This window comes from Pezoporus occidentalis, unplaced genomic scaffold, assembly GCF_034315485.1.
Source record: "Pezoporus occidentalis ecotype Australia unplaced genomic scaffold, CSIRO_AGI_Poc_V1 ctg211, whole genome shotgun sequence".
NCBI lineage: Eukaryota > Metazoa > Chordata > Aves > Psittaciformes > Psittacidae > Pezoporus > Pezoporus occidentalis.
The window spans coordinates 1,153,827-1,174,376 of NW_026913976.1; the positions used below are offsets into that span (position 1 = coordinate 1,153,827).

General features: G+C 38.0%; 1 protein-coding gene across 8 annotated transcripts in view; it reads right to left on the reverse strand.

The window, feature by feature from the left end:
- The window catches only part of COL8A1 (collagen type VIII alpha 1 chain), an 85,992-nt gene that overhangs the window by 26,850 nt on the left and 38,592 nt on the right, over positions 1–20,550 (reverse strand). For 4 of the 8 annotated variants that reach the window (XM_062619542.1, XM_062619539.1, XM_062619544.1 and 1 more), the window contains one exon: positions 6,360–6,472. The exons of the other annotated variants lie outside the window; for them this stretch is intronic. The gene's annotated coding sequence lies outside the window, so the exon portion shown is untranslated. The remainder of the gene's footprint in view (positions 1–6,359; positions 6,473–20,550) is intronic. 8 annotated transcript variants of the gene reach the window in all.

The following is a 20,550-nucleotide window of genomic DNA, read 5'->3' on the forward strand; positions in this document are numbered from 1 at the left end:
TGTTTTGTATCTCAAGGCACAAAAAAGATGTCTCAAGAAGGGTATAAAGGTATATGTTGCACATTAGCTGGAACACATATTCTGCCTGAAATTGAAGGATAGGTTGTGCAAAGTATCCAAGTATTTCCAAGGTTGGAAATAGATCCTTCATGGTATTGTCAGGTATGCCAGTGGGAGTTACAGGGAAGAGCTCATCAGATGTCTCTCATCCTTATAGGCACAACATGGGCTCAAGTGTTTAGCACTCATAGCATGCACAACAAATTCCCAATGCATGATCATTCTGAGATACACCAGGGGATGCATAGCTAAGGAATGCAAAGAAAAATCTCATTTGGAAGATTAAGAGAATACACTCTGCAAAAAAAAATAGCCAATACCTGGCTCACCTACTGTCCTATTTTGACTATTTAATTCCATTCACTCTCTAAGATATCTGTGAATATTCTGAGTCCAGGAGAGATGCATCCAAAGACAAGATTAATATGGAACATTTTTTTTTCCTCATTTGTTACTTCTGTGGTACAGGCTTGAATATTGGAAGTAGTGATTTCACAAAAAGCAGTAATTGTATTCACTTCTTAGGTACATAGGTAATAACACTCTTCCTTGGATTTCTGAGGCTACATAACCTCCATGAAAACCATTTGGTTTAACTTTAGTTGAGTCTAGGAAATAAAAATGTCATTCTCAATGTTTCACAGGCCAGAGCTAAACCTTTCCTAAAAGGATATGTTATAATGTCATCTAGAGAAGGGAATGAACTCACTGCAGACAAAAATTATAATAAAAATAGTAATAAAAATCAGACTGAAGAATCCTTTGGTTTAAGGAGATTTCTCATTAAAGCATTTGGTATTTTAATGTGACTGTATACTGGCTGAGAAAAGAAGAACACAACATGTTGAGAGTTAACATTTTAGGACTCTTCATCATGCTAAATTTGGAACTGTACTTTCAGCAACTCTGAAGCAGGCCACTTGGCTTAACTGAAGCTGGGCAAGCCTTTTAGCTTATTTAATGTCACACAAAATAATATCAGGGAAGTTGGGGCTGAGTAAGTGTTAGAGCTTTGTTAGGATGGCATGTCCTCAAAAAAAATCACAGAATGCCAAACACAGCTTCCCGTGTTCCTTCAGGCTGAGCAGGGATGCCAAATATACAGAATTGGAAGCTGACTATCAGTGGGTGGTTTTCTTTTATTATTTGCTTGCTACTGTGCAGACAGCAGAGACAAAATACCAAAAATGCTTCAAATCCTCATGACCTTTCATTGCAAACTGTGAACTTTGTCCACTAAACTCAAATCTCTGTTTACACTGTCAGCACAGGCTTCATGCTGTTGCCTTTTCTTTGCCTTTCCACTTTATCATCTATCGAGAGACAGCTTCACAAACACTGCACAGGAAGGGAAACCTGAGCACATTCCAGGTGTTCAAAATACTTTTTCAGGATCAAAATACTAAGTCTCCATGTTGTGAATTGCTTAAATATAGCTGCAATGCAAGCAAATTAGTATGAAATACATTGTTCGCACCCAAAGCAAGTATTCTATGGAAAGACTTGGCTTTGCCATCAGCTGGCACGGCTCCTATTCCCATGTTGTATGCTGATGCCATGCTGCTGCACAGCTAACCCAATTTATGCCATCTCCCATTTACGTAAGGAATACACAGGTGACTTACAGAGTAAATGGTCCAAAAACGCATTCAGTAAACTATGGCATTAGCTTCTCAACTAAAATGCTGATTTCAGCATTGGGCTCCATTCACCCCTTGTAAATCATGAACTAGACTGTTGCAGTGAACAAGTACGGGGGAATTTTGCATGTATAAAGTAGAAATTGTGAGTGTAGAGTGAGTAGAAAAGTGAGGGTGACTGAGCAGTGATATGGGTTGCCCAGGGAGGTTGTGGAATCTCCATCTGTTTGGACTTGGTCCTGCCCAACCAGTACAGATGTCCCTGCTTGAACACGGGTATTGAATAAGATAACCTCCAGAGATGCCTTTCAACCTCAACTGTTCTGTGATTCTGTACAAGACTAGTATGAAACGTAATGTTCTGAATTTATTTCCATAACATTTGCAATTGAAAAATTATATCCTTAACCTGTTACTTAAATAACCCAACGACTACACTGAACTCCTTTGAAACTAAACAGAAGCTTGAATTATATAGCAAATATTTTAGCTGAACTATCATTATTATCTGGGAAATTCTTCTGACTGTATTTCAAATCTAATTTAATTCTGTGGTAGCATTCCCTGAATTTTACAAGACAGAGTTATTAGTGAGTTCTGTGTTTGAACTCTTTAGGGTCTAGAAAACTGACTTAAAAGGGGACATTTCCATAGAGACTCCTGCATAGAAAATATATTGGTGTTTCCTAAAGAAACTCAGTGAATTCACAAGGACTCTTTATATGACAAATTGTGTCAATAAGGCTTTTGAAAGAAGACTGTTCACTTAATGCTACTTTTCCCTGAACGTGGAAAGTATGGAAAATGTGTGGAAAACATTTGCAAAGTGATGACTGCAGCTATATGCTCTATATGTTGCTGTTAATGAGCTAGCTGTTAATAAACCAGATGCTTCAGCACATAAACAGGAGGATTTGTGCTTAATGCAAGACCCATAAGAAGACCTACTGTCTGGTACAACAGCTTCCCAAATCAGACAGGTACACTGCTCTAGTCTTCCATGAAACTTCCTGTTACCAGTATAAAAGGCTGTTGCCTACTGGCTTGAAGTCTCTTTTCACCATGAGCAACCCTGAGTTAGCTGTTTCTCCCCACTTTGCAAAGGGGCAGTCACTGTGTATCACCACAGTGCTATTGATGAACTTGATGGAAAGACCAGAAATAATTGTGTACATGTGTGCACATGTGAGGTTGTCTGGGGAACAGGGGACTAGAGAAGCAGAGAATTTAATGAGCATCAGGTCCTTCAGGTCTCTTCAGTAGCAGTCATGTTTTTCCACAAAGGAAAATGTCTGCTACTGCTGAACCCAGGACAGCTTTGCACAGGCTGGGATCATAAACTTGTCATCATGGTTAATAGCAGCAAGTAGGAGGTATCCATGGAACATCCCCAATTCTAATGATTTGTGAAGACAAGTTCTTGGTTTTTTATTGTGTTCTTCTGTACTAGAGCTTTATGTGTCAGTTATCACTACTAAAGCCCTAAAGAAGCCCCTCTTCTTCAAAACACAGACAAAAGCAACCATTGGGTTTATTCACAATGTTGCTTGGATTAGTTAAAGAAACCACATTCACCAACAGGAAAAGAGAAGTAAATTTCCAAGTTATTGAATAACACTGCTATGTTTGGAAAGGATTTTTCTTTTGTAATTCCCCCTTAATTTCCTCCCATACAGAGCTGCTGAGAGGAATCTGAAGCTAGGTTTTCACGAGTGACTCAAGGAGTCCAGTAACTGACTCCTGTTTAAAATCAGCGGTCCTGGAAATGTAAGGTAACATTTCCATAAACACAAGAGTAATTTGGTGTTTAAGTTTCACTGGAAATCATCTAGTACTTTCAGCTCCCCAAATCAGACAGGGAAAAGGCAGACCAGTAAAATAATCCTTATTATCAGATAAGCAGGGATTGAATGGAGGAACATAAAGTAAGAGAAAATGAAGAGGAAACTGAGGACAGAGTAGATGACTGTGTTCAACAAGTTTATACACTGAGAGGCATAAAAGGCAGTTCAACAGGAAAAAGGACAGACAGAAGGAATACTGGACTTCATAAACCAACCACATTACTTTCAGGCTCTTAGGTTTTCTTTTGATTTTGTGATATGACCTCAGTAAACCCACATAAAGTTGTATAATTTTATCACCTGACTCAATGCCTCTGAATTCAGCACATTTTTTTGTCATTCTGCTCCCTGATCAGATTAGAAAGTGCCTGAAGTTAAACTGTGTGTTCTGGTAACCTTTCTGAATAGTTCTGCTTCCTTTTTCTTCGTTTCAGTTGTTGGTTGTTTTTTTGTTTGTTTTTTTTTTTTCATTTAAAAGAATTATTGAAATACCACATTTGGGTGGGTAGTTACTACCATGACACTGTGTAGAAAACCAAAGCAATCTGAACCAAGCTAGACATTCTGAGTACATTTTTAAAATACCTTATTGCTTAAAAAAAATAAATCCCTAGAAATTACTTTCAGATGTTTGATTGTTTATTTTTAAAGAATTGTCATATCAGCTATTTAGAACTGACAAGTATTATTTAGTATCTTCATGAGTTTTATCTAACCTTATGTTGGGAGCTACATACTCATCTTCATTGTCTCTTGTATTTATCTTAGTTTTTCTGTGTTTTATTTTGTTAGAGAAAAAACAGCAGAGCTGTTTGTGGCAAGATTTTGCTACAGGAAACCCAAAAGTTAAGCCCCAGGTTCAGATGATACAATTAGACTGTTGATTTTGGTAGTAGCTCAGGATTTCTATTGGACCCAAATGCCTTTCAAGTCTATCTCCCAGTTGATGCTCAAGTCTGAAACTTTTCTGTATTCTTGCTACAGATATGGAATGCTACACTCAGTAGCATTGTATTCTTGATACAGATACTGAATGCTATAGATATAGAATACAGATTTCTGTATTCTTGCTACAGATTTGTTTCCTTGTAATTTGAAGGATATTTCTATCCAGATCTGAAAGTTTTGATGACATTCTTCTCTATTCATTGGAATAGATTTTTTAAAAAAAGGAAATAACAACATTTTCCAGAACTTTTAACCATCTCTTCCCCTGTTAACTCCCTGTTCCTTGATATCCATGAATAGTTGAAGACACTGTTTGTTTTCCTCAAAGCAATTCTGTCACGCATGAAAAGTGGCTGATGCTAATTTGCAATGCTTAGCTTAACTGTTGCTTTTTTCTGTCTAATAAGTATATTTAATTGCCCATATTACTGTTTCACCTCCTGTAGGTGAAAATACTAAAATACTGAACATGTGATACTTTCTTTAACATGATCTGTATTATTACAGGACACCAGAAAGTCTTTATCAAAAGGTTCTTTTCATCAACTGCTACAGAAACATTGCAGCTGGGTTATCAAAACCCACTGCCATTCGCAGATGAGTGTTTAACTGCTGGATGGACTGGGTTCAAAAACTTTCTTATGGATGCTCTGGGAGAGTGTAAATACTAGCTGGGAAGTGTTTTCTTCTTTATTAATATTTTGTGGGCTAGAGCCTTGGGCTATACAATTTCTTTTTAAAATTTATTTAATTTTTTTCCTAGTTAGACTTTGTAGCACCCAACGTAGGGTGGGTCACAGCAGCCAATTCTGGGTGAAACAGTTACCAGGGACAGCTCCAGTGTCCAGTGGACTCTGCCAGAGATCCCAATATCCTGGTCCTGCACCAGTCCACCTTGCTGCCTGGAGAAGTTCAGTGTATTCACAGAGTGGGACCTCTGTCAGGGCTGACAGTCTAGAGCTGTGTGTTTCTAGAGTCATGTTTCTATGATTTTAATAGTTTAGTGTCAGACAAATTGCGTAGAATTTCTCCACAAGAGAGAAACAAAATAAAAAATGTTCATAAAGTCTGAGGAATTTATCCGATTGATTCTTAACATGTGGATTCTTTTAATTATCTAGAAAGCAAAACAGAGTGCAGGACACTACTGCAGTGCAGCTTGTTAAGCAATAATGCATTTTTGTTTCCAAAAGTCACACTTGATAACAAACAATACTCATAAGCATAGATGACTGTGGATACTATGAGCTAATGTCTCGTTGTCAGAAACTTTTCCATTAAGGCTGAGAATGATGTTTAAATATTCTTCCCATTATTGGCTAAACTAAACATTGTATTAAACATGGATTTTCCAATTAATGTTACCGCTGTTTACTTTTACAAGTGCATACATACGGAAGCAGACACGTGTACAAACGCATTTCAGATGTCAAAAGCACACCAATAGCATGGTCCACTCTACTCCCAGGGTCTACTGCTTTTTGACATTTCTTTTTTTTTGTGAAACCGGTTCTCACTCTTTCCTGACCATAAAAATAGAGTTAGAATAAGATTCTTTAAACAAGCATGACACACCAAAATTACATGTTCTCTCCTATTAAACAATGTGTGAATGAATGACTGAAAATGTAGATTTCTTTAATTACCTAGGAAAAAAAAATGCTGCTGAGGATTATCACCAAAATTTATGTACCATATATTTTTCTACTCAAAATTCAAAAGCTTTGTTATATAAGGAACACTTGAATAGCTTATCACATCCTGTGAATGTGACAGCTTTAAGACAACTTCAGTTTTTAAGCCATTGTGCTTTGTTTTTTGGCATTATGTAGAACTTACTTAGTATTTCAAAGATGAATATACTTACATTTAGATTTCAGGAAAGGGCAGAAGGACAGGTTGTTTGCTTTTCACTTTAAGAGACCTAGATTTCCTGATTGTGTTAGGCCCATTGTTACTTTGTTGATTTTATGTTGGTCCCTAGGGGGAAAAGAAACCTTATAAGAAATGTATGAGCACCCTATCCTTTTTTTTTGTTTTTTTCAGAAATATTAAGGAATATTGACCAAGAACATCAAACACTGGGGCCTAACATAGTCTTTTAACTCCATATTCAGGGTTTGTATTCAAGGTCTACTGTTCAGAAGCATGAAAACCTGGCAGCTCATTCACTTTGAGTAGTCTGTTTATTTACTCAATGCTTGTAAAAACTTACGTAGCAGTTTGAATATGGAATAAAAATCTGAATGTTTGGTTTGGCAATCCTGTAATAATTATGCTGTAAATCAAAATATGGGTTTACATTTCAAGAAAAGTGCCTTGAGCCTTGTTCCCACCCTTCTGCAGAGACACTGCATAGCTTTTCCAGATTACTAGGTATAACATTTTCAGTTTGAAGGACAGCTGAAAACCCTTTACCTAATTTCATCTTTCTCCACGTGTTTTGCCCCCATGAAAATGTACGTAGAAACCCTTCATGCAATACGCAGCATAAACTCTAATGTTTCCAAGAAGCTTGTATTGATAAAATGCGCTTGGAATTGCCATACAAGGACCCAAGTATGACTGCATTTGTAATGTGAGGGTGCTAACAAAAGAAGACACAGGCATTGTTAATGTCCTATATAAATATAAAATATCCTTATCTATTTTATAGGCTAATCACTCTCAGGGAGCTGCTACCAAGTCATACATACTTCACCTGACCCAAATCCCACTGACGGGACTGGGAAGAGTCTCTGATTTGGTGGGCTCAGCTGTCATTGAGATATTTAGGGTTGTGTGTAATAAAGTCCTGGAGGGTGACTTCTGGAGACCTGTGCTCCTTCTGGATTGTGGGCACACACTTGAATGCTTTGCTAGGTAAGAGCTAGGGAGGAGCTGTTGCATGGTGGCAACTAGGTGGGTGCCTTCCTCACAAAGCCCAGAGCCTTTGCAGAAATTAACTGCTTTCCAGGCCCTTTGGTTTAGATGAGAGATTAGATTAGGGATGACAAAGCTTTCTGGCTTCTGGTGTCAAATGTATTTTAAAAAATCTCTGTAATGATTGCCAACTCAGTTCTCTGCTAATACCAGACCTGGCCCTCAATATGCCCTTGTTTTGGTAGATAATCCATGGTAATTTTCCCTTGATTCCTAACACGTCTCACAAGAGGACCCTGTTCAGTTTGTGGTGCAGTTTAGAAGATTCACTGCCACCTGGGGAACCAATAGGAGACAATGCAGTCGATTTTTTTTCAGTTGGTTTCATCCAGTGCACCTGAGCTGTACAAAAAAAATGTGCATTTGGCATCTGTCTGAGAGGATTCTGAAGCCTGGAGAACAGAAACTGCCAGAGCATTATGCACAACCACATTGCCATTTGCTTCCTATTTTTATGAAGAGTAGCTATTTATTGTTCATCCTGCCAAACAGGACTTCTCCTTCAAACAATGAGTCAGTAATACAGAACACATCTACACCCATTTGGCACTTCCAGAGATGGGTCTGAGCTATAGAGTTCAGCTTTGGATACAAACTTCTCTGCAGCTTGCAGGTGTTTAGGGCCTTTGGCTCAGCTGCTTGTGTGGATGAAGGAAAAGTTACAAAGTCAGAGAAGTAGCTTTGAATAGTTAGCAAAATGGAGAGCTGCCACACTGAAGGGGATAGTGTGCTACTTTGCCTGAGCCTGACGAGAGAGGGATTAGGCATTTCAGCCAAACAACAGCTCATTCCTCCCTCCTGTTTGTACCATCCATGTTGCTGTTACTGACTTCATGGGATTAGAGAGAACATACACAAATAATTTTACATAGCTGCAGCTTCCCTGTAGTCACACACCAAAACAGAGGATAGAGGATATGAAAATTACTTGTGACAGATGAGTCACATTAATATTTTGTTCAAAGCCATGAGAAAAAATGAGACACAAGAGGTAGGAATCAGAACAGATCAAAACCCTTAGTGCTTTATGATCCAAACCCACAACTATCTATTGAGGTGCAAAATGTTTTTTCAAATAACGTGTGAGAAAAACAGAGAGTTTTGTACTTCAAATACTGGCAGCACACAATGTTGCAATTATTCTCAATGTTTTGAGATGCTTGAAACATAACCAAAACTTTAAGAAACACTGAGGTAAGAGCATTTTTATATTCCTTCACAAAAGAACAAAACTAAACAAAAACAAAACAAAACAAAAAACAAAACAAAACAAAACAAAAAACAAAACCAAAAAACCCCACAATATTGAGTTTGTCATGGTTGTCAAATGCCAAGATTATAAGGAGGTATTACTGGTCCAGACAGAAATTTTGCCAGGCCTTCAGGACAGAATTATGTATCCCTGTGTGTTTCTCTCTGGTATGTTTCTACACCATGAACTTGGACAGAATTTCAAGTTTATGATGAAATCCAAGCTGTGTTAAGTCTGCTGAATTTCTGTCTTGAAATTTTTCCTTATTCTACCTAATACATTCAAAGATTTGCTAGTGCCAGCCAAAACTAGCTATTTCTGGGAGAGGTACCTGTAAAAGGAAACATTAGGTGTAAAGTGCATGGTGTAATTTTAGTCAGGTTATTTGTGCATGCCTCTTAAAAAACAAAAACAAAACCCAAAAGTAAACTTCCAGTTCCTTACCACTGCCAATCTCAACAAACCAATTCTTTATCCATCCTGCAATTTTTAGCAGCTTAGTCTCATATTATAATGAAAAATGAAGTGAAATGCACATATTTAATATAATCTAATAAAAAGTCAGAAAGAGTAACTCACTAATGTGGGGTGCAATGACCAATGTGCTCTATTTACTAGAGGTATAGGTAGTGTTACTTCTCTGGATTGGCACCAGCCAATTTTTGCTGTTTTATTTGTTTGGCTAAACTCTGAACCACACCACATCCTTTAATGTAATCTGCCTTTAAAAATGGTAGCCATAAAGACTGTGCTAACTTCTGGATATCCTATTTGAGAGGGTTGTTAAAATATAAATCTAAATCTAAATATAATGAAATATCAGAGCAAAGAACATCTTTGACTAGCATCTACATAGCCATAGGCATAGGCAGTTCTGCATAGGCAGAAACAAAGAAAAGTAAATTCTATCATCCATTGCTGATAGCAGACAACAGAATATTTGACACTCTACCTCTCTGATCTTTGGCAAATGGAAAAGCTTAAAGAAAAATAAATTGCCAAATAGTTTCTATGGTAGCATTACAGAATCTCACATCATAAAAACTTTTCAAGTCTCTAAAGCACTGAGTTGAAAAGTAATTAAACATGTATCTCACTTAATTTTGAGAGTATTATAAATTGAGTTGTGCACATGATTAGTTCCTTTGCTGAATCAGGGGCTTAAATTAACCTGGTGGAAATATAAATTGCAGGAAAATTTGTGTGTGTGGCTTTTTATCAATATTTTTCTCTTAAGTAAAATCAAAGCAATGAAACATGCTAAAACAGATGAGTGTTTTCTACTCAGGTTGGGATGAGGAAATGAAAAAGAACATGGTCTATTATTAATAAAAAAAGTAGAAATATTATATTTGTATATTTTATCTAAAGTAAAATGCTTCCAGGTTTATAGAGAAAATTACTGAGAATATGTTCAAAATGCCACCTTTGGAAGTAAAATGCTTCTGTGGACTGTAAAGTATGATCTCCCTTTCATCTCCTTAGGGATTCATGCTGTTTGTTGTCTATTCCTTTTAAGGCAAGATTTTAGGAATTTCCCATTACAGGCAAGCAGGAGAATTCCTCTCCATGGTAATACAGTACCCAATAAGCTTATGCCAGTGGCTTATTTAGTTATCATTACAGTAGTACCTAAATATTCACATATTTATCTTCCCAGCACCTTGTGGGGCAGAGAAGAGGCACTGCTCCCATTTTATGGCTGGAATGAGGATAAATACCCCCATCAAGGTTGGCCAAGAGGTGTATGAGATGTGGGACATAAGATGGAAGTATTCCTGACTCAGGGTAGTGCCTTAGTCGGTGAGTCAGCCTTCATTTCTACAGGAGTAGGAAGCCTTATCCAGGGCCAGCAGTAGAAACACTGCCTGTGTGTTTGAAGAAATCATGACACTGTGTTTCTCTTAGGATCTGCCCTGTGAGCTCAGCTGGATCTCATGTTCCCCTGCCCTTTGCCTCCCTAACCTCAAAAAGGATAGCCTGCACTTTTCCAAGTATTGAATTATTTTTATCCCATGAAATCTTAGCTAACTCAAACTTACAGTGCACACTGTGTTTCTACCATGATTGGAATTTCTATTCCAAAATTTCGTCACTTGATGTGGCTGTATAGGTGGTATTTACATATGTGACTGTCGTAGACCCTGAGCTGTACTGCTATGCAAATTAAAGGCTTTAAAAATACAGTTATAAGGTGAGCGTGTGACGAGTCAGAAATGATGCTCAGATGCCATATGAGTAATGAAATAAACATTTCAAATGCCATTGAATATCATCATCATGGCTTGACTTCGCGAACAAAGATTTGAGAAGGGCTTTACCCACGCTTACTACATGCATGCTGATGACTAAAAAGGCCAATGTGAGATAGGCAAATCCATCTGCAAAAAGCAAAGCGAAAGGTCTCCTTGGGTGGTATAGGCAGGGCGCCATTCTTTCTATGTTGTCTTTTCTCCTTGAGACTAGTTCTGCGTGTGTTCTCAAAGGAGTCAACGGCATTATGTATGGTGTGTCTCCAAGTCTCCCGATTGGAGGCCAAAGTGGACCACTGATGGTAGTCATTATGGCCAAGGCTAAGGTATTGTTTCAGGGAGTCCTTATATCTCTTCTTTGGGGCACTTCTCTTGTGGCTACCGGTGGCAAGTTCACCGTAAAACATGATCTTAGGGAGGGGGTGATCCTTCATCCTAGAGACGTGCCCTGCCCAGCACAGCTGCAATTTCAGCAATATGGCCTCGATGCTGGTGACCCCTGCCTGTTCAAGGACAGTAACATTTGACACACAGTCAGTCCAATGGATGCTTAGAATTGTACGGAGGCAGCGCTGATGAAAGCGTTCGAGGAATCGCAGGTGATGACGGTAGATGACCCATGGTTCAGACCCATATAAAAGAGTAAACAGTACAACGGCTCTATAGACACTGATCTTTGGACTTTTCTTCAGGTGTTTATTGCACCAGACTCTTTTATGGAGTTTTCCGAAGGCTCTATATGCCTTTGCTATTCTGTTGTCTATCTCTGTTAATTGTGGCATCCGAGGAAATAATGCTTCCCAGATAGCTGAACTGCTGAACTGACTTAAGCTCTGAATCGCCAATGGTAATGTGGAGATGATGGTAATCTTCTTGTGGTGCAGGTTGGTAGAGAACTACTCTCTTCTTCAAGCTGACTTCCAGCCCAAAAAGCTCAGCCGCCTCTGCAAAGCAAGATGTTAAACGCTGCAGAGCTGCTTCTGTGTGGGCAACAAGGATGGCATCATCAGCAAAAAGCAGTTCACAGACAAGATGATTTAGGGTCTTAGTGTGGGCCTTCAGTTGCCTTGGATTGAATAGGCTACCATAAGTGCAATATCGAATATAAATGCCTTTTTGTTCGTTGAGGTCTACTGTAGCCCTTAGGAGCATCACGCTGAAGAAGATTGTGAGTAAAGCTGGTGTGAGAACACAACCTTGTTTCACACTACTGGTTATTGGGAAGGGCTCAGACAGTGCATTGCCATACCTGACTTGGCCTTGTTGATCCTCATGTAACAGAGTAATCATTTTGAGGAACTTGGGGGGACAACCTAACCATTCCAAGATCAGCCAGAGGCCTTTTCTGCTCACAGTGTCAAAAGCTTTGGTGAGGTCAACGACAGTTACATAGAGCCCCTTATTCTGTTCTCTACACTTTTCTTGCAGTTGTCTGAGAACAAATACCATGTCTGTGGTACCTCTATTAGCTCTGAAACCACACTGACTTTCAGGTAGAAGTTCTTCTGTGATAGCGGAAGCACGCAAGGGGGAGCACGCAAGCTCTTTCCCCACGACAAGGGGGTGTCCGCGAAAGAGCCATTGAATATATTTAATTAATAAAATGGTCTAGTAAAAATGAGAACATTAACTAATGACTTTAAAAGAAGAATTTAAAGATTTTCTCAAATTTGTGTAGCGAGAGACAGCACAAGGACTGCAAATTACAGTAACTTCTTCAATTTAGCTGAAATCCTAAAGACAACCTAGAAACAGAAAGAACATTTGGAAGGAAATGTAACTAAGCAGAGCTTCTAGAAATAATTCAGCTATAAAAAGCCACAGGACTCCAGGCTTTGATGAATTTCTAAGACCATTCTATAAAGAATAAAAAGATATATTAATGCTAATTATAAGGAAAGATACCTCTTTGGAGTTAGATAGAAAGATTTTGAGGATAAGAAGGTTGCTAATCATAATCCTAAAACTTCTGAAATTATGAAGGTGTGTAGAAAGTACAGATCCTGAATTAAGATGGACTGTATGATACTGACAACATTCTGGCCAGCAGACTGGAAATAATCTTCCCAAGTATAAATCAGATCCCAAGTATGTAATCAAATTTAGATTAATTAAGAACAAGTTCATAAGGATGTTAGCTCATGATTTAATTTTACATTTTCATAAATACAGAACTGAGTCTAATGTTTGCCTGTTCTGGATTTGGCAAGAGGGATTTTGATATAGTGGGATGGATTGGCTAAATCCAAACTGTTCTCCATAGTGTAGCTATCTGAATATGGTAATAGCACTTCTCTGTTCTGGGGGTTACACTAAAATCAAATTAGCTTGCATACAGGAGAAGAACTATAGGAGTTAATCCCTCTTTTTTATATTCCTGGTATTTTAATCTTAAGTAATTTGAAATTATATGATATGTCAGTTATAAAAGCATTTTCTAGGTAAGTTCCAGCTTTCTTTCAGATGACATCAGAGTGGCACCACAGTAAAAGTGGTCGATACAGTTGTAACTTCCAAGATGGATCTACCATTGCATGTAGATAATTTACAGGTTACATGTAGTAGAACATGATTTTAAGAATCCGCGTATCAAATACGTGGTAGGTACTATTCTGAGACTGAAAAGAAAGATAGGGGTAAACTGGGCAGAACATGTGAAGATACATAGTCAGCTTATCTTCAGCACCCTAAGAGCATATGAAAAAATGTCTCATTACATAGAGGATTCAGCTTCTATAGGAGTCATAGCAGCCAGCAGGCAAGTCTTTTAACAGCTCTGTGCTGATTTCTCTCCATCTGTAACTATATTATTATTTAACTACCTCCTAGTGGAAGCTGGAAGAGCTTAATTAACATGTATAGTTATTGAAAGCTCTTGGGTTGGAAGCTGCACTGGAGGTCCAAAATAGTTGTTTATATTATTATTTCTATCCCCAGATGATTTGCTCACGTCTGCAACACGCCAGCATAGAAACCTACTGGATGCAATGCGGTATTGGACAGTTCATCAAATGAGAAGCTCAGAGGCACAAACAATACTTCTAATGGGCAGGGTGCTTTGGAAGATCCACCGATCTTAAGGTTTATTGCAACTCTTTGGCCACACAGAATACATATCAGCTTCAATTTATGATTCTATTAGCTCCAAAGCTGCTAAGGAACAGAGAGCTAGAGTCTGGAACAGAGCCGGGAATTCATTCCAGTAGCATGCAATGTCATTTGGGCAGATGTCACAACCTCCACCTTGGACCGAAACCTGAGAGTGAGCCAGCAGAAAATACATATTTAATAGGCTGGATAATAAGTCAAATGCTGTTCTTTGAAACTACTAGCAAAGACAACTGCTGACAGCTGGCATTAAAGGCAATGGCACCTGCTATAGACACATTACAGAGGGAGAGTCAAAATCTGATCTTTGCCAAGTTAAGGAAAGTTTTGCTATTGACTTCAAACATGCCAGAACTTATCTTCCATAGGTTAATGATTCATACATATATATACAAGGTTATGGGGAGTTTATGAAGCTTTTATATACGGGCAGATGTCCATAGTGTCAAGGGAATGCTGAGATATCAAAGGAATGTAAATAGCATAATAAACACCTGGTAGAAAAAAATAGATAGGTCACACCTTGCACTAAAAATTGGTTGATTCCAGAGTTTGATCATCTCATGCAAAAGTCGTAAAACAGACCATTTAGTGGCATTGGTGGTTGGTGAAAAGCACTTTTCAATGCTGAGATGGTTTGTAACTTCAAGTGGCAGGACATTGTCCAAAAATCTGGGGGGGGAGGTAGAAGGAATTCCTGTACATCCTATGAATCACTTTATGAAATAAATAAATTGTCTCTCTCCTTTTTAAATTTATGCAAATCCATGGGCTTTGATAGAGATCAAAAATAATTAGTACAAAGCAAGCTCTGAGGAGAACCAGCTCTGTTTTTTGTTTGAGTATTTTGCCCAGTGTCTCTTTCTTACTCTGTATTTCAGTATTATCGGTCTTCTGTGTCTACAGTTTTTTCTTGAAATTATATTTAAAAAAAAATTAAGCTTTTAATAACCTGCCAATAAAACTTCTGCAGCTGAGTCTGCTGAAACACCCATGTTTATTCTCTTAAAGGGAGCAAATTTGCATGCAGGTTTTTGAGTGTGCTGAGAGAATGTTTCTGTTGAAGTCATTTTTTCCAGTAAAATCCCAGAGTGCTTGTTCAAGAGGCTGATCTGACAGATGAACTTTCACAAGCTGAAAAAATTTAGGCTGGTTGTGTGCTTCCAGTGTATGTATTATTAGCTCAGCACACAGACACATGTGAGGCTTTTATGCAAAGCCTGGAGACAAGCCTAATACCTTGTTTCAGACCATGCACAGTCATCCATTTATCTGCAGCAAGAGGCAGCCAATCTGCTATAACATAGTATGGACCACAGACAAGAAAATCAATGAGAAAGCACTGCTGGGCTCTTCCTACTTACACTCCTTGCATAAGAGTGTCTGGTTGCTTCGGTGTGGTATAATTTATACCCTGGTAAAAAATAATTGTCTACCCTTGAGAATTACATCCTGAAAGGTTAAGGTGGAAGTCACACAACTCCCCTCCTGCAGAAGGGTCAGCAGCAAAGATCCCCCTCCCAGCCCTTCAGAACTCAAAACTGTCAACACCTTCTGTGCCTGACTGTGGCATTTAGGTTCTCTTTTAGGCCGAAGATGGAGAAATGCTGGAGAAACTACATATCTGCTCTATATCTACTTAAATCCTGGTTTTGGAGGAATTCACAGGCAATACCACAGTACTTACAAGGTACTTCCATTTTGGTGACCAAAGCAGAATTAAAACTTGTGTTCACCTGAAGAATAGAAACTGAATTGACCTTGAAAATTGTTTCCAGAATTACTGTTGCAAAGTGATCTCATCACTCAACGAAAGGCCTAGACTAGATAATCTGTGTTGCTGTGATTCCTCAGGAAATGCAGCAGCTGCTGTTCTGTCACAGTGAATGTATGGCAGATGAATTCACCAGTCCAGTTTCACAGAAAAGGTTGTGGGTTATCTACTGGTGTTTAGGAAAACATAGCATGGTGTTTTGCAGACCATAAAAAAGGACAGGAGAATTCTGTGACTTCTATTGTCTTCCCCTAACATAATTGGTGGTGGTGGCCAGCCAGGTTTTAAAAGGTGACAGGGTTTTAAAAGAAAGTGTAACTATAATTGTCACTTTGCAGCATGCATTACATTGCATGTACAGGTAGTGGTTCCACCTGCTCTTTGCTGATGCAATCACATCACATGTTGTAATGTCTTTTACATTTCAATAAATACACTGTTTAATTTTTTTCTGCTTTATAGTATTTTCTTCCTATGTCTGCCTCTAGATCTTAAGTTAATACTCTTAACATATCTGCAAATCTACTACAGTAGCTACTTTATTTAAATAACAAGACTCCCCCTTCACTGAGGAATTAAGCAACCTTTGTTGGAAGCAGTCTGGTATGGTGCTTAATTCTGAAAAGGTGCAAAACCCAGGCTAAACTATTGAAAGAATGTTTAAAAAAATCAGAACTGAAGGTCTGCTATGTTGCAGACCTAATCAACTTACATTAGCTATTCAAAGCAGACCTCATTCTTCAATGGCTCTGAGGCAGCTGTTGCTTTCTCAGCAGAAATGTGTGTGATTCAGTTTGAACTAGTCCTCTGACTTTTTTCATTGCATAAAGTAATATCAGCAGAAAACTCTGTTCTCCATGTGACTAAGAAAGCATTCTACAGTATTTTAAGTAAATCTCACTTTATAGCAGAAAACTATCAGTATTGCTTACACTATTTTTATGGTAGATATTGGGTCTTACACTGAACTGCAGCCTACTAAGTTGAAAATCTTTGGTAAACAGGGCTTTTAGAAGGGACAAAACAGCCATCTCAGCCATATCTTAGGAAAGTATTGATAATTCTGAGGACTAGAGCTCACGGCAGCTACTGCTAATCTTCTAAAATACTTTGAACTGATATGCTGTAGCATTTGATCTTGGTACCAGTGACAATGCAATTTTACAGAAACACATCTTCAAGGTGCTTGGTCAGGAGACTCAAAGGATGCGCACAGTGTGTTTCGCAGCATGCAAGATTTCTGTCCTGTAGGGTAATTTGACCTGGTCTGTTCTCCCATCTATCTCCAGCATGTTATGTTGCAACAGCAAGGTGCCAGATCACCAGCAAAAAAGCAATATGGTTTCTGCAAAGGTAGCACAAGTAAGAACATACATACTGTGGCCTATGCAGTGGGGGTGAAGATAGATCCACAGGCAGTCAAGAATGGACAAGGACACTTACCAAGCCAAAAGATTTTCATAGAAGCTAAAGGACACATTTAGCTAAGAAGCAGTGTAGAGAAGAATCCTGAAAAAAAATATCTGCATCAGCCTAAAAGAAAAAGAAAAGAAAAAGGTAGAGCTGTGGGGCAAGAAGACAAAAATTAGAATCTCTCAAGGAAAATATTGGAAGCCTCATGCCTCCAGGTAAAAAGACTAATTTCTGCTAAAAATATTAGGAAGTGACATGGGGAAATTATCCCTATTTGGCCTAAGTGATCTGCTTAGTGTTTTGCATTTCTGTATCCTACACATGGATGCTGTTGCTTCTCTCAGCCTGAGATTGATCTCAGTGCCACTCATGAAAGAACTTGGGGAGTGATCAGTATAATCCAGCATGAGCAAGAAGCACAAGATCAGTCTAGGTCTCATGAACCGTTATTGCTCAGGTCTATTTGGAGACAAGTGTCTTTGCTCAGAGATATCTCATCCCTACTCAGTCAGTGGAAAAGCCTGTGAATTGACAGTATAATAACAAATGTATGTAAAGATGGAAATACCCCACTGAAAGGAGCATTAGCAGGTGAGACTGCTGTTTTCCAGTCAGGGTTTAGAAACAGCTGCAGGTTGGTATCAATTAATTTGGGAGCATGCTGCAGTGCCACATCTGGAGAAAATTAAATGATGTCTCTATTCTCAACAAATAAGTGCCTGTCAGACAATTTTGTGTTAACGCTTTTTAGAGCTGAAGAACCATTAGCTTACAGCCACAAGACTTTCTAGGGCAAGTATAAATAAATTTTGTCATTTTTCCTAACTATTTCAGAGTTAGGAAAACAAAGGAAAATGGAAAGAATTGTTTGCCTGAAGGTTCCCAGCAAGTTACTGGCAGTGCCAGGCTTTAGGTCTCATGTCTTGTTGCTCATCGATGTGTAGAGGCAAGTATCCATGTGCAGAGGTGTTAGCAGTCCAAACTCATTCCCACTTACTTGGTGGAAAAAATCCAATTCATCTCAATTCATATTTAATTTTGTAACTTAGCTTAGGTCACAACTAGACACTAAGTAATAAATTATGGTGAGTTGGTTGTTTGGTTTGTTGTGGGTTTTTTTTTTAATTGTTCAATTCTGTATGAAAAAGCTGACTCAAACTTTATTTTTGATATAAAGTATGGGTAAACAACTGTATATATGTATCAGATCAGTATACATGCAAAAATGTCTCAGCTTTTTAATTTTTCAAGAAATTGAGTAAATCCCTTATTTGTTGATATGCTTATCAGTCTCTCATTACCAATGTTTATACAAAGAGAATACAAATAGATTACCTGTATCATTAAGTAATGGTATGTATGCTGCTAAGATAATTTTGAAGGTGCAGTAATTTAGAATATTTATACCATGCCTAGTTTCCTATGAATTTAGTTTAAATTAAAAGAAAGTCCTTAAACCTTAGTTGTCTTTCCCAATCCTTTCCAAAAAATGAAAGCCTCCCTTTGAAGAGCTGGTGGTGTCTCATATTAGGAAGTTAAGCTGAGCGTCCTTCGTTTAAAGTTGTTAATGCCTATCTCATCTGGTCTCTCCTATCATCTTCAATTTGTCAACAGCATGTAGTAATATGTTTGATTCATTAGAAGTGAAAAAAGGACAGTGAAAGCAAGTAAATATGTCAGTTAAGCCCCACAAGTATTAAGTCACCTCAATTTGTTTGTCTGGTAAAAACTGGCCTCTCATTGGGTGAATTGAGGCCAGCTTGATTCACCACCAAAATGTGAATCTGGAACTGACATTGAATTTGCAGATGTGCATAAGAGAAATCCTTTGAGTTTTGAAATAATGGACTTTAAGGAGAGGCAGAAAAATGTAAACAGCGTTGTTAAGCAGACTGAAATTAATCAGTTACTGTCATTACCACTGAAATCAGTCTCAGTTTGACATCATGTTGATTTTCTAATTATTTTGTTTAAATAACTTTTTTTTTTTCTCAATTCACTTAGATCACACAACGCAGGATATTTCTGAACAATCTTCTTGCTTATAAACAACAAAAGGAAGTGATATCATACATGAGATTAACAGCTGAGGAGTGAAGCTTTCGTGGATGCAAAAATTTTAATTTTAGAGCTTTCAGGGGAGAATGAGGTATAAACACTGAAAGAAATACAGCATGAGTTGGAGTGCAGAGTGCTGAAATTATCGGGCATATATTGAAAATACCGAGAATGTAATTACATGGTGTGCTTGTAGAAAGGGCTCTCTAATTGTAAATTTAGGCTTTTGGAAGCAACCATAAAAACAATGCTGTAGTGAAAAAAAAGGACGTCTTTCTTTTTTGCCTCTCTGTTTATGTAGGCTACCATCCAAAGCTGTCAAAGAATCAAGCTCCTAGCAGAGCTTTCCCAGGTGTTTTCTATCTATTGGAAGTTTATATGGAAGGCTGATTCAGAAGTACAGTGACTACAATTAAATTATGCTTCCACTCTCTGGTATTCCGTTGAGCCATGGAGCATCTTTTGGGTCAGCATCAGCCCTTCTAATGGGAGTGATGTACTTTACATTTCAATACAGACTAACTTACCTGGCTCATATTTTCTTTCTTGGAATGCAAGACTTAAAATAGATGGCAATGTAATACTTGGCTTTCATTTAAAGACCCATCTACTGATGCCTGATGGAAACATTTTTAAACACTCTATTTAGAGATAATTTTGCTCATATGTTATAGATTTCTTCTATTTCCCTTTCTCCATCTTCAATCGGCAGGAAAATAAAAGGATTTTATCTGATTAAGATTTCAGTCTTTATAATGCTGTCACAAACAGAAAATTGCAACCTCTTTTTTTAAAAGCAGTGAATATTTATGTCTCACCTTCCTTACTGTTTTGGGGGTTTTGTTTTTAACAGCAACTACAGTATAACACCTGATATATGTGATGATGACATGACAGTTTTGAAAAGCATCTAATCCTCAATTTGAGACACTTTAAGGCAATCTTGTTCTCAGAAATGGGTGGGCAGCACTTGGTGAAGGTTGGCCTTGCTGTGCTGTCTCCAGTTGGCAACTTGGAAAGCCGAATATTCAAAATCACTCTCTCCTCTGAATGTGTATTCCAGTCATCTGATATGTGTGGAATTCAAAGCAGCTAAATTTGTGCCTACAAACTGTGAATGACTGACTGAACAAAACTGGAAATCAGTTTTATACATTATCACTGATTGCTCAAATGAAAAATAAGTTACATTTTGAGGTCGGAAACTAAACTAAATAAAAGATTGTTAAGGAACTCTGTAAACATAATTCTGCGTTTAACAAATGCAATCAGTTTTATT